Below are 12,838 nucleotides of genomic sequence, written 5' to 3' on the forward strand. Positions count from 1 at the left end.
GAAGAACCTGACCGGGCCCTTCACGTTGTTGTGGGTGTCGATATGCTAAGCATTGAAGAGTTAGAGAAGGTGGGAAAACTTGGTCACCTGAACCAAAACCATGTGGGGATTGGGCATGATGTTGGAGAGCCACGCAATGGAATTTAGGTATGATTGCCTAAATGGGGAGTCCACGGAGTTGTGGAGTGAAAAAGTAACCAGAAATTCGTGTAAAAATTCATCTTGCAGCAGTGTGCAGGATGGACTGAAGGTGGGGAAGGTGGAGTTAGGACAACGTCATCATCTGGCATGGGGTAGCCAACCTCAACCAGAGTTGTCCGGCACCTTCTTACTCTGGTCCTTTTCAATATCCGTGTCATGAGACTTTTAGGATTTTAGAGCAGAAACTTTAAGAGGTGACTTCATTAATGGTGCCTTTGGTTTTCTTGCATACAGTGAATCCCTCCCTCCCTCCCTCTTTCTCTGTCTCTCTCTGTCTCTGTCTCTGTCTCTCTCAGGCTGTGATGTCAGTAAGAGTGATTAACTTTTCTCCTGTGTCAGACTTGGAATGTTTCACATACTTTTCCAATAGCCGTCTTTAGAACACATTCAGGATTGAAAGAATTGCTTTTTCTATTTGAATATGAAGAGCTGAAATTCAGAAATCTGAAGTTATTTTATCAAGATCATTCGGCATGTCAGTGTCACATGCAGAAGCACATTTCTGGGCTTTAATTCGGATCCAGTGCCCTCTCTGCAGCTCTTCGGAGATAAGCTGAGTGAATCTTGAGACACACAGCCTAAACTAAGCTGAATAATCTTCCTGCTGAATAAATATGTGTATATACTTACTAGTTTTGAGGAGATAACTTATCTAGGAGGCATACAGTAAATACTTCGAGCTCTTTGGATGCAGGGACTTGAACACTTTCTTGCTCCAGTGCTTGTTATGGGGTTTGGCTCATGGAAGGAGCCTTGAGATGCTTAGATCAGTGGTGGATGATTGGGATCACCTGGGCTGACCTTTGAAAGGCTTCTTATTTCCCACCCTCTAAACCACCAGAGGCTTGCCTGCCAGTTGACAACCTAGGGAGATCCCATCCTGGGGTCACAGCACTCTTTGTAGAACACAATCTTGTTTTAAAATATTAACCTTCCCCCCCCCCCCTTTTTTAATGTCTGTTCTTGAAAGAGAGCATGAGTGGGGGAGGGGCAGAGAGAGAGGGAGACACAGAATCTGAAACAGGCTCCAGGCTCTGAGCCGTCAGCACCGAGCCCGACGCAGGGCTCGAACTCGTGGACCTTGAGATCATGACCTGAGCCAAAGTCCCACGCTTAACTGACTCACTCCAGTGCCCCAAAATATTTTTTTTAATTAATCCTTATCGAGGAGAGTGGGATTCACGAGATTCACATCAGAGAGTGTAAATAGCCTCTTCTAAGGAGATGTGATTAGTTTGTTAAATTCAAACTAGCATTTTAGACGTGACTTCACTAAAGGTTACAGGCGCTCTTTGGCTCTAAAATTTCATTTCATAGTAAGAGGTCCCTAAGGGCTAGTTTGACTTATTTAATTATACCATACAGGACTTGGGTAATAGTTTTATAAAAACCCTCTTCAAGGCAAGTTTATAATTTAATACAAAGTGGTAAATTGGTATACCTTTAACATTTGTATCATGAGACAGGTGATGCAGATCAGGATTGAGTAAAGGGAAAAATTTTTAGGGTATCACATTTGAGTTAGAAATGACAATATTTGACTTCACTCATTTGAGGACTTGAAGGGACAAAACAGATGAACATAAGGGAAGGGAAACAAAAATAATATAAAAACGGGGGGACAAAACAGAAGAGACTCTTAATTATGGAGAACAGAGGGTTACTGGAGGACTTGTGGGAGGGGGGGATGGGCTAAATGGGGAAGGGGCACTAAGGAATCGACTCCTGAAATCATTGTTGCACTATATGCTAATGAATTTGGATATAAATTTTAAAAAATAAAATAAAATATGGTTAGGCCCTGCCAGGAGTTACTATGGGATTAGATAACATTAGTTGTACCCATTGACCTCTGTTTCTTGGTATCTTAACAATGATATTATTTGGAGGTGGCACTTAGCCCAAAGGATCCTTCCCATTCACCCTTTCAAGTAGGACTGGCCATATGACTATACTTTCTAGTCAATGAGACATAAACAAACACCTTGTCTGGAAGTTAAAAGATGCTGAAAGGAAGTTGCCTTGGGGGTGGGGGACTGTTTTTCCTTTCTCATTTCTGCTTTCCATGAGAGATGATGTGAATGAATTCCAGAAGCTGCTATGGACCATGATTTGGCCTTAAAAATGAAAGCCATGCACACGAAAACAAAGATACAGACTATATGGATCCCTTCATAAACAAGAGGTAACTCATTAGACTCTTAATGCCTACCTTCAGACTGTGTGTAAATGTAAGCTCTACTCTAGGACATTTCAAAACTGTAATCAAGTCACTAAAACTAGCAGTCTAATTAAAAAAAAAAAAGACAATATTTGTATATTTTTGAGAAAACTTGAAGATGTGAAATCTCCTGAAAAACAGTACGTGCAGTTGACCTGAACGATGCAATTTTTAACGAGCCAGCAAATACTGCAGAAGTGTTTGTAAATCATAAACAGCGTATTTTCTTCTCAGTTGACAGACGATTTCTGTATTTGTATAAGTGGTGAGCTTTGCTACTTACTGGATCACGGAGGATGTCCTCTGGGCTGCCACAGGGCTTCCGGCCTACTGGGGGTGAGACACACAGACCCGGGGCATCCATTTCCAACATGGCCTACTGTGTGCTCAGAATGTACCCTCAGTACTCAGCACACAGTAGGTATCACTGAGTATCTTTAGGGACTGCAAGTGACCCTCTTTCTAACCTTGTCTGCTTGGTGAACAGCTCCTAATCTTTGAGGTTATCTAAGATGTGTAAGATGTATAAGTCCTCTAGAGTCTGGTTAGACCTTTCACCACATTGATCCCTGACTGTGCAGGCAACACAGCACTTACTACCACAGTGGATGGGATGCCCCAGAATGCGTGCAGGGTGGGCAGGCCTCGGGCGCCCAGCCTCCCAGAGCAGGAGAAAACCTCATGTCAGAAATCAGAATTAACAAGTATTAGGCAAGTTGTGCCAGTTGTTAACCAGTCAGACTTGTGATATGCAACAGTGTGAAAACTTTTTTTCCTCAAGCCGGAAGATGAAAGCAGCAGAACATTAGACCCCTTTACTCAGACAGGAGTTAGCTGTGCTCCAGTGACGGTACTGTATTTGCCTCCCCACCCGTCTCCCCGCTCATCGTATTTTTTTGTTTCAGCAGGTGCCTAATAAATGTTCAGGAATACTATGGGGAAAGCATTCCAGTTCAAAGGAAACATTTTTTTGTTATTGTGCTTGCTGCTGTTACTGCATTTCTAATATTTTACTTTTCTGCATTCCTCCGTGAGAGTCCACTAACATTTCACTAGCTTTGTCTGGCGATAGGCATGTGAGTTTCTGGAACAAGGCTCATTCACTTGCGCAGCTGAGAGTTACACGATTGCCTTGCGTCCCCCTCTTTAGGAAACACGTGCTTCCCTGTTTTGCCAGCTGATGCCCTCCAAATTTCTGTCACCTGTGGTTCACTTGTCTACATTAAGGTGAATTTATTTATTCATTTGTTCAGTTGGTACTTACTGAACAACTGGTAGGAGCCAGGACTTATTTTAGGTATGGGGATAAAGCTGTTTTATAATTCAGACATGGCCCTGCCCTTACAGATGGAACAGTGTAATAGAGAAGACAGATGATTACACCAGTAGTTCGCGTGTGATGTGATAGCACTGCCACAGGGGATGGAGATCTGAGGGGTCAGGAGAAGAGAGAGAAATTTATAATGGAGACTCTTTGATATCAGAAAGGTCTATAAAACATGTTTAGTGGAATCCATATGCCAAAGGCAGGATTGTTGATCTCGAAGAAAACTCTTCAGAAGGCTGTCACCAGAAATAGTAAACCTATCAATGTTTATTTAAAAAACAAAAAAACCCTGTGCTGACAGTGTGGAGCCTGCTTGGGATTCTCTTTCTCCCTCTTGCTCCGCCCCTCCTCTGCTCACACTCGTTCATGCTCTCTCTCTCTCTCTCTGAAAATAAATAAACATAAAAAAGAATAACACAAGAAAACTTAAAAATTCCAAATTGCTATCTGTTATGGGTGTATGTTGTCAAAATGAAATCAGATAGACATTTGACTTAATTTTAAAAAGACGAAAAGCAAACAATTTTTCTTTCTATGTGTAAAGGAGGAAATCTTATCTGGCAGTAATCAGGAAGATGGCTTGTATTTTGGCTACTCAGTGCTTACCAAACTATCTGTGAGGAAGGACTGGCCTTTTCTGTTTTAAAAGTTCTCGCCCTTGGCAGACAGATTATCGGTCTTTTGGGACATAATGATCAGTATGTGGCTCACACCGCGTGGAACCCAAACTGACACACACCGATGTGTTACCGCCAAGTCAGATGGCCACAGGCTTCCTAAGTGTTCCTCTTCCTTTCTGTTCTGACAGAGGCAGGCTGGCACCGGTGCTGGCTCGCATTGGAGCGGCCCTTGTGCAGTGTAACTGGATGATTAATTTTGCCTGTATTCTAACAGATAATTTAAGTCTCTTTGTTCTCATGCTGTCCTCACCCAGCAGTCTTAGGGCTGTGCATTGGTTTTCTACTCACTTGCATGGCACAAAATTTTACTGTGGTTGTGGACTAGGCCCTGCTGACAAACCTGTCTGCTCTGAGTCGGATTCTCATCCCCGGCCCATGATTGCATCATAGGGATTGAAATCCTGCACTGCGTGGCCTGTGTCTGTATGGTCAACACATCAGCTTTGTTCCCAGCATTGACTGATTGATTGATTGAATAAATACTGCCTGAGAAGATGACATTTGAGCAAAGACCTGCAGGAAGGAAGGGAGAGAACAGAGTTGGAGATGTTAGGGAAGGACTTTGCAGAAAGAGGGAAGAGCAAACATAGCTCTGAGACATGAGGAATGAGGTCAGGGTACCACAGTCATGTAGGGCCTTCCAGAACCTTTTAAAGAGCTTGGCTTTTATTTGGAGTCAGTTGGCAAACCATTGGTGAATTTTGAGTAGGGGAGAAGTCACAGGATCCTACTTGCATTTTGGCAAAGTCACTCTGGTTGCCGCGTTGGGACCGGTGTGAAAGGACAAGGCTGGAAGCAGGGGGATAAGTCAGGAGGTGATGTTAATGATCTACACAGAAGATAATACGGTCATTGGACCAGGTGGTAGCAGTAGGAATCGTGGGAGGGGAAGATGTTTGCATCTATTTTTTTTTAATGTTTTTATTTATTTTTGAGAGAGAGAGCATGAGCTGGGGAGGGACAGAGAGAGAGGGAGATGCAGAATCTGAAGCAGGCTCCAGGCTCTGAGCGGTGAGCACAGAGCCCAGTGCTGGGCTTGAACTTGTGAACCGCGAGATCATGACCTGGGCCGAAGTCAGACCCTCAATGGACTGAGCCACCCAGGCGGCCCTGTTTGCATCTGTTTTTTTTTTTTTTTTTTTTTTTTAATTTTTTTTTCAACGTTTATTTATTTTTGGGACAGAGAGAGACAGAGCATGAACGGGGAAGGGACAGAGAGAGAGGGAGACACAGAATCGGAAACAGGCTCCAGGCTCTGAGCCATCAGCCCAGACCCTGATGCGGGGCTCGAACTCACGGACCGTGAGATCGTGACCTGGCTGAAGTCGGACGCTTAACCGACTGCGCCACCCAGGCGCCCCTGTTTGCATCTGTTTTTAAAGGCTGTGCCAACAGGATCTGCTGACAAATTCCACACAGAGCGTGGTTGCCTGGGTGTGCACGTGCCCACATGCAGATGTGCCCCCTCCCCAAAAAAAAGGGAGAAAGCAGAGCCAAGGATGAACTCTGTTTTCCACTTGAGAAACTGTCCACTGAAATGGGGAAACTGAGAACAGTGGGTGGAAGGGGGGCATGTACACCGTGAGACGGCTCACACATCCAGGTGGAGTCGTACAAGTGTGAGTTACGCTCTGGAGAGGCCCAGGTTAGGGATGAGATTGAGGGCTCACTGGAGTAGCAAAAAGCTTAAATCCGTGGGAATGGATGAGGCCACTCAGGGAGCACACAAAGATGAGCGGAGAGGTGTTTTGAACTGAAACCTGGACTCTCCAGTATATAGAGATTAGGGTGCTGTGGAGGAAACAAGCAGGGAGACTGGACGGAGCAACCAGAGTGGCAGGAGGAGTGCGGAGGTGGTGTCCTGGGAGCCAGCAGACAAGGGAAGGCGGCTGTGTCAGCTGCCGCGGAGTCAGGGGGCGAGGGGGGTGATGGTGCGCTGACACTCGAACATTGGGTTCAGCCACCGGGCTTGATTGGTGACCTTAGAAGAGCAGTTTTGAAGAAGTGATATTGGTGGAAACCTAACTGGAGTGGGTTCAAAAGGCAACGGGAAGAAAGAAATTGGAGATTTCCAAACTGGAGTTGGTTGTAAATGGCAGTAGAGAAAAGTAGTAGTAGCTGGAGTTGGGAGTGACGAGCTTTCAAGAAAGGCTTTTAAAAATTTTAATGGGAGGGTGCTTGTAGGCTCAGGAGGAAGAGTCCAGTGGACAGGGAGAAGTTAATGAGAGGGAGAGGGAATAGAATTGCTGGAATTATGTTCTTGGTGCAGTGAGCAAGTACAGGTTTTGGCCGTGGATGGGGCCATGGCCAGTGTGTCTAGAGTATAGGTGGTGGGCGGGATGTCCAGGTGTGACAGGCAGGTGGGGAGAACTGGTGGACTCTGAGCCACGGCTCCTCCCATTGTTTCTCCTTTCCCAGAAAAACTGGAATGAGGTGGAAATGGGGAGGTTTGAGGAGAGGGTGTCTAATTGTCATCTCGAGGAGTGGGAGAGGCCAAGCAGACAGTGGGGTTGTCAGGCGGTGCCACGGCCCGTTCGGGTTTGTGATCATGAATTTAAAGGGAGCCCAGCCGGTGTAGGTGTGTGTCTTTCTCCAAATGTAGTCTGCCACCTGGGAGTAGAAATGGAGTTGACAAATGAAAGAGAGCAGGTTATTCTTGTAAACCAGGGCGGGTATCTCCCCATGGGTTCAAGCCACCAGGAGTGGGTCCTGGGCGTGTCGGGTCATTTCTTGCTGCCTCTGCTCTTCCTTCGAGTAGTGGATTTGTGTTGGGCAGCTTGTTCATTCGCACTGAGGAGAAAGCCTCTTTGCTCTGAGTTTGCTTAGACCCCTGTCTGCCTTTTTGTATCTTGTGAGAGCTTGATGGCGTAGTGTATTCACTCCCCATGCACACCCTGAGTGTGGCTGGTTGCTGAGAGAGTGGAATTAACTCAGTAGTGTCTCCCAGCACCAGCAACCTGGAAAATGCTTTTTTAGCGGTTAGATGTACTGTCTCCTTCTGATTGCAAAGACCTCTATTCTTGAATTGGGCCAGCATTAATTCCTGTCACCTCTCTCTTCTCGTAAAGTCCCATTTCTGATGAAGGGACGGCTTCTGGAACAGGTGGGATCAACATGGAAGCTGTATTTAGAGTTGGTCTTCCACTCATTTTCCCCCACCTGCCCTGTTACTTCCTGTCTCAGTTGATTTGTAGATGATTTCTTCTCCCTGGAGTTCCTTAACTCCCTATTCTCTGACCAGTAAAAAAACAAAACAAAACAAAAAACTATCGCATTTAATGTAATGTATTTTTCGTATGCAATTTTGTTCACTTAAATAAAATTCACAATTGATCAAGGACTTCAAATGGGGTTGGGGTACAGATTAATGAGATAATAATATATCCCTGTTCTCATAATTCACATTTCAGCCTTTATATGACTTGTTGTTTTTACCATCCAATTTTACATTGTGGGACCTATCACATATTTTTGTTATGATACCAATTTCACTATAAACTGGCAATATGTTGTGTATATTGGAGAAAATTTTTAAAGTCTCTGTTTGCCCCTATGATTTGATGCAACTTCCATTTAATAATGATTGTTTTTAGATTGAGATCTTATCAGCCTCTTTTTTATATCGTTTATTTTCCCCATATTCAGTAATGTGACTATACATATTCCATATATATTTGGAAATTTTTTTGTTGTCTACAGATAATTATTTGGTGGAATTTTTATTTTTAGTTGCTGTAGTTTCCTCCATCACTTTGCTCTGGACTGCGGGATGAGATGGTTGCTTTCATTTCTCTTTTTCACCATCATGATTGTGTTTCCTGCAGTCCCATTTATTTTTGTCAGGTTTTCCTCCATGCCATCAATCTGTCTCATTTGTGTACTGGTTCTATTTCTTTTTCTTTTCTCCATGGCCCCACGGAGCCATGGATGGTCTTTTATTTGCTTGATTTTCATTCCTGATGCATATGCAAACCATTGGAGTATGCAGTTTTGCATCCTGGGTATGTCTTCCAGACTTAGCTTTATATTACTAGGAAGGTATCTGTCATTTGGGCACCTCTGAAAGTCTTTATTCTTGAGACTTCTCTCTGCTTACCTTTGTTAATGTTCACATGGCAGGTTGTCATTTCAATTGCTATAAATCTATCTTCAGTTTTAGTATTGTGTAATTACATAAATTCTGTTCTCGCTGGCACACCTCGGGTCTGGGGGTCCGTTCTTAATGTTGCTGGTGGTCACTAACTGTTATTTTGCCATTTATAGTGAGCGAGTCTACATCTTTAGATGATGATATTTCTCTCTGACAAAAGTTTGTTACGTACACGTTTCTGTTAACATGTCAATTTAGCAAATCTTTATTAAATACCCACAGTGTGAGGTGCGTAAGTAACAGGAATACTGTGGTGAATATGGTGCCCCTGGCAGAACCACTTTCCAGTGTAGGGGGCGGACAGTAAGCAGATAAATAGAACCCAGCAGAAAGCTACAAGATGGCGTTAGCCTGTGAAGACAGAACTGAAGACGTGGCGTGTGGTCAGGGAAGGCCTCTTGGGAGAGGTGCCGTCCAAGCAGAGGCCTGATCCATGTGATGGAATGAAGGACAGTGTAGGGAAGGAAGCAGCCGGTGGAGAGGCCTGGAGCAGAGCTCGGGTGGACCGTCTGAGGGGCGGCGGGAAGGTCGGGGAGCCGGATGGTAGTCAACTAGGGAGTGAGTGGAAGAAGATGAAGTTGGAGATACGGCAGGGGCAAACCAAGGGCCTCATGGGGCACAAGAAAGAGTGTGGATTTTTTGTCAATGGAGGATTTGTCCTCAAGGCGGAGGATTTTTAGATGGGCAAGGTTGTGAAGTTGTTTGCATTTGTTAAGAAACATAAAACCCCGAAATGCACAAAACCATAAAAACACGCCCTGCATAACCACAATAGATGTCTGAATCCGGAAATCAGTGTTAACGCAACACTCTTTCCTGTTCACATTTCAGTGTCCATCCCAACCTCTGCCATCTCCTTTCTGCTCCGGTGTCCACATGTCCCCTCTCCTGGCTGTGTCTCCTGTCTCTTTTCGTCTTCGTCAGTTTCTTGGTCTTCCCCCTGTCTTCACATTGTGGACGCTTGTCAAGAGTTCAGGCCTTTCATTTTCCAGGATCCTCCTCAGCCTGGGTCTGTCCAGCGTTTCCTCCTGTCCACACTCAGGCTGGAATTTTGGCAGAAACCCCACAGAATTGATAGTGTTCTCTTCTTAGCAAGTCTTATCAGGAGACACACCGTGTCTACCTGTTCCACCACTGGCAGTGTCAGCCCTGGTCACCTGGTCACCAGTTTGCCATTTGTAGCTGATCAGTATTTGGGAGAGGATACTGCAAGACGGCGCCAATACTCTGTTCCTCAGCAAATCCTCCCGCCAACGTGAGCACCCACTGATGACTGCCACCTCAATCGGCCAACGTGAGCACCCACTGATGACTGCCACCTCAATCGGCCATCGTGCTGTGGGGGTGATTTTTTTTTTAACACCGTCATTCCTTCCACACTTACTAGCAGGCATTCTGTCATAAGGAGGGACTTTTCCTTCCCTTCCATTTCCTTATGTGTTGTATCTGCTACCGCCATTCATTATCTTGGTGCTCAAACTGCCCAGGATTCCGTCAGTGTGAGCCCCTTCAGGCGGGGTCCGGTGCCTTTCTGTCATGCCTCCATCATTGTGAGTGCTTACTTTTTGAACAGGTACATTTTCTAGGCTCATCTTGTTTTTATGGTGGAACCAACCACTCATTCAAGGAGTCTTGGTTCCCTTTTAGTAGAGGATGGAATTTAGAAACCACGTCCTAGGCACTTGGTGTACTTGTTGTGTGTAGGCGTCTAGATTCCTAGGAAGTTATGGCTGTGAGAGATTTGGGGATTCATCATTGTAAAGTCGGAATGAGTGATCTCACTCTTGTGTCTTTCACGAACCATGTTAAGCTGTTTGTGTGTGAGGTGGGGGTAGAACGTTGGGTTAATTGATGTTGGGCTCTCCGGGTTGTGGGATAGAGGGAGAGGGGAACTAGGGAGTTAGGGGTGCTTGTGAGAGCATGACTGTAGTGATGGACTGTGGAATCTAAACTGGGGAGAGGTTGGGGTAGGACATGGACAGAGGAGTGGCCAGTAGAGATGTTCTGTTGGTCTGTGGGCTGGAGATCTCAATGGAAGTCAGGTCTTGTTTGGGGTGCGTCAGCAGGACTGCCTGGTTGCACAGCCCCAGCAGCACAATGTGGTGGCCTCGGTCATTAAGCTGGTGGGCCAGGGACATGGACAGTTAAGAGTGGGATTTTTGTCAAAGTCTCTAGGGCATAATGATGGAAGGGCGTGACGGAGTTGGGATGAAGAAAAGTTCTTCAGAAATGACAGCAGCAAAGAACTGAGAGATCAGCATGATGGATGGTCCTTCTGTGTGTGTGTTGCATGATGGCAGATACCATGATGGTGTGAGAAAGGCGGTACCTTGGTGCTGCCTGTTCCACCAGTGACAGGAAAGGGTGCCTGGCAGGTAAGTAGCTGGTCTTAGTAAGATGCAGAGAGTGGAATGGTCTGGTAAGCAGAATAATATGAATACGTTGCCTTCCTGATGAAGGGACTTTGCAGATGTGATTACATGAAGGTTCTTGTGATGGCGAGGTCGTCTGGGTGTGCCAGAACCATCACCAAGGTGCCTCTGCGAAGGGAGGCAGGAGGTCAGAGGAGACCACGTGATGGCGGCGGTGGAGCAGAGAGACTAGAGAAGCCACAGGCTTTGGAGGTGGGGGAAGGGTCCCTGAACGCAGAAGGAAAGGCATCTGGAAAGGCAGGGACCAGAAAATATGGAGCCCTGTGACAGCTTCATTTTAGCCCACAGAGGCCCATTTTGGATTCTGAGCTCCATGACTTTAATAAATTTGTGTCATTTTAAGCCACCGAGTTTGTGGTGACTTGTTAGAGCAGCAATAGGAGAATAATCCAGGTGACTCAAGGCTAATCCTTCAAATTTGTAGCCAGCTTTGATTGAGGGGAAAGATCTGGAACCAGCTGTGGCATAGGGGGTGTGGGAGAAAAAATGGCTGCCACCTACAGAGGGGGTTCAGGGGACAGCCTGGCTTTTGATTAAAGAAGGAAGGGTCGGGGTACCCAGGGAAGAAGGTGAGGGTGTTGTAGGGGTAGGGCCGGCGGTGTCCATGGGGCAGAGTGAGCGGCAGGGTGTGGAAGTCAGGAGAGGGGGAGTTGGAATCCTCTCGCTGCATGGAGAGAATTCTGTGGGGTTAAGAATCTGCATGATGCTAGACAGACTCAGGGGCCGAAAGTCCTTCTTGTGGCCGAAGTTGAAATCAAGGAACAGGAATTTAAGGCAAAATGGGATCGCTCTCGAGAATGGTGGCTGATCTGGTCTCATTCTGATCCCTGTGTTGGGCCGGTCTGCTAGGCAGTATTGTAGCAGTGGCCACCATGCCACTCCCCCTCGCCAGGGCTTGGCCGGGCCCCAGCTGGGGTCCTCCCCTTACAGACCGGGAAGGCACTTGAGGGGCTGGAGAGATGCCTGAGGGTATGTCCCCACGCCAGGGTGAAATAGCCTGAGCTCAGCTCATCTCGCCCAGGCGCTCTGTTACACCTACAGTAGAGAGCACAAGCCCCCTCTGTAACCGTTATCCTCAGCCCCCTCCCCGCCCCGGCTTTAAAAGAAACCTGTGCGCATAGAGATTGTATAAGGAAGAAAGCAAATTATTCACTCATGTAATTAGCATATTTATTTACTCTTCATCTGATGTGGTTTCACACAGTGGACATCACGCTATATATACACTTCTGCATCCTGCTTTTTTAAACAGAATGTACCTCATAGCCATTTCCCCTTCTTTTTACCATTACTTAGAAGAGCCCTTTAATGTAAAAAAGTAGTATTCCATCATATAAATCAGTCCTAATTCCACACTGCGTACCTTCAGATTTCTAAGCTTTGCTTATTATGTGATGAATACTTTTCTGGATAAAATTCTATACTTAAGACTTATTCCTTGGGGTGGAGTTCTAAGAATGTCTTAACTGGATCAAAGAGTAAGAGCTTCTAAGGACTTTTGAAAAGTATTGTTAAATTATATTCCTCAAACCTAGTGCCAACTTATACTTGCACTAATGATGTGTATGTAAGTACCCATTATGTACCCAACTCAAATGATGATGAGTTTCTTTACATACATTTTAAAATAATTATACAGTACACCACGGAGTCTTAGACATGACCCATTTCAACTTGCCTAAGAGTAGGAATTAGGTGTTTTTGGTACAAGAACTGTTTTTGTGGTATCTCTCACACATGTTCATTACTCTCCTGCTTAAACCCTTCTGAAGAAAGTTGATGAATGTTATGTTTTTTTCAGTGGCTAATTGTATTAAAATTTTAGGC

This window comes from Felis catus, chromosome E3, assembly GCF_018350175.1.
Source record: "Felis catus isolate Fca126 chromosome E3, F.catus_Fca126_mat1.0, whole genome shotgun sequence".
Taxonomy (NCBI): domain Eukaryota; kingdom Metazoa; phylum Chordata; class Mammalia; order Carnivora; family Felidae; genus Felis; species Felis catus.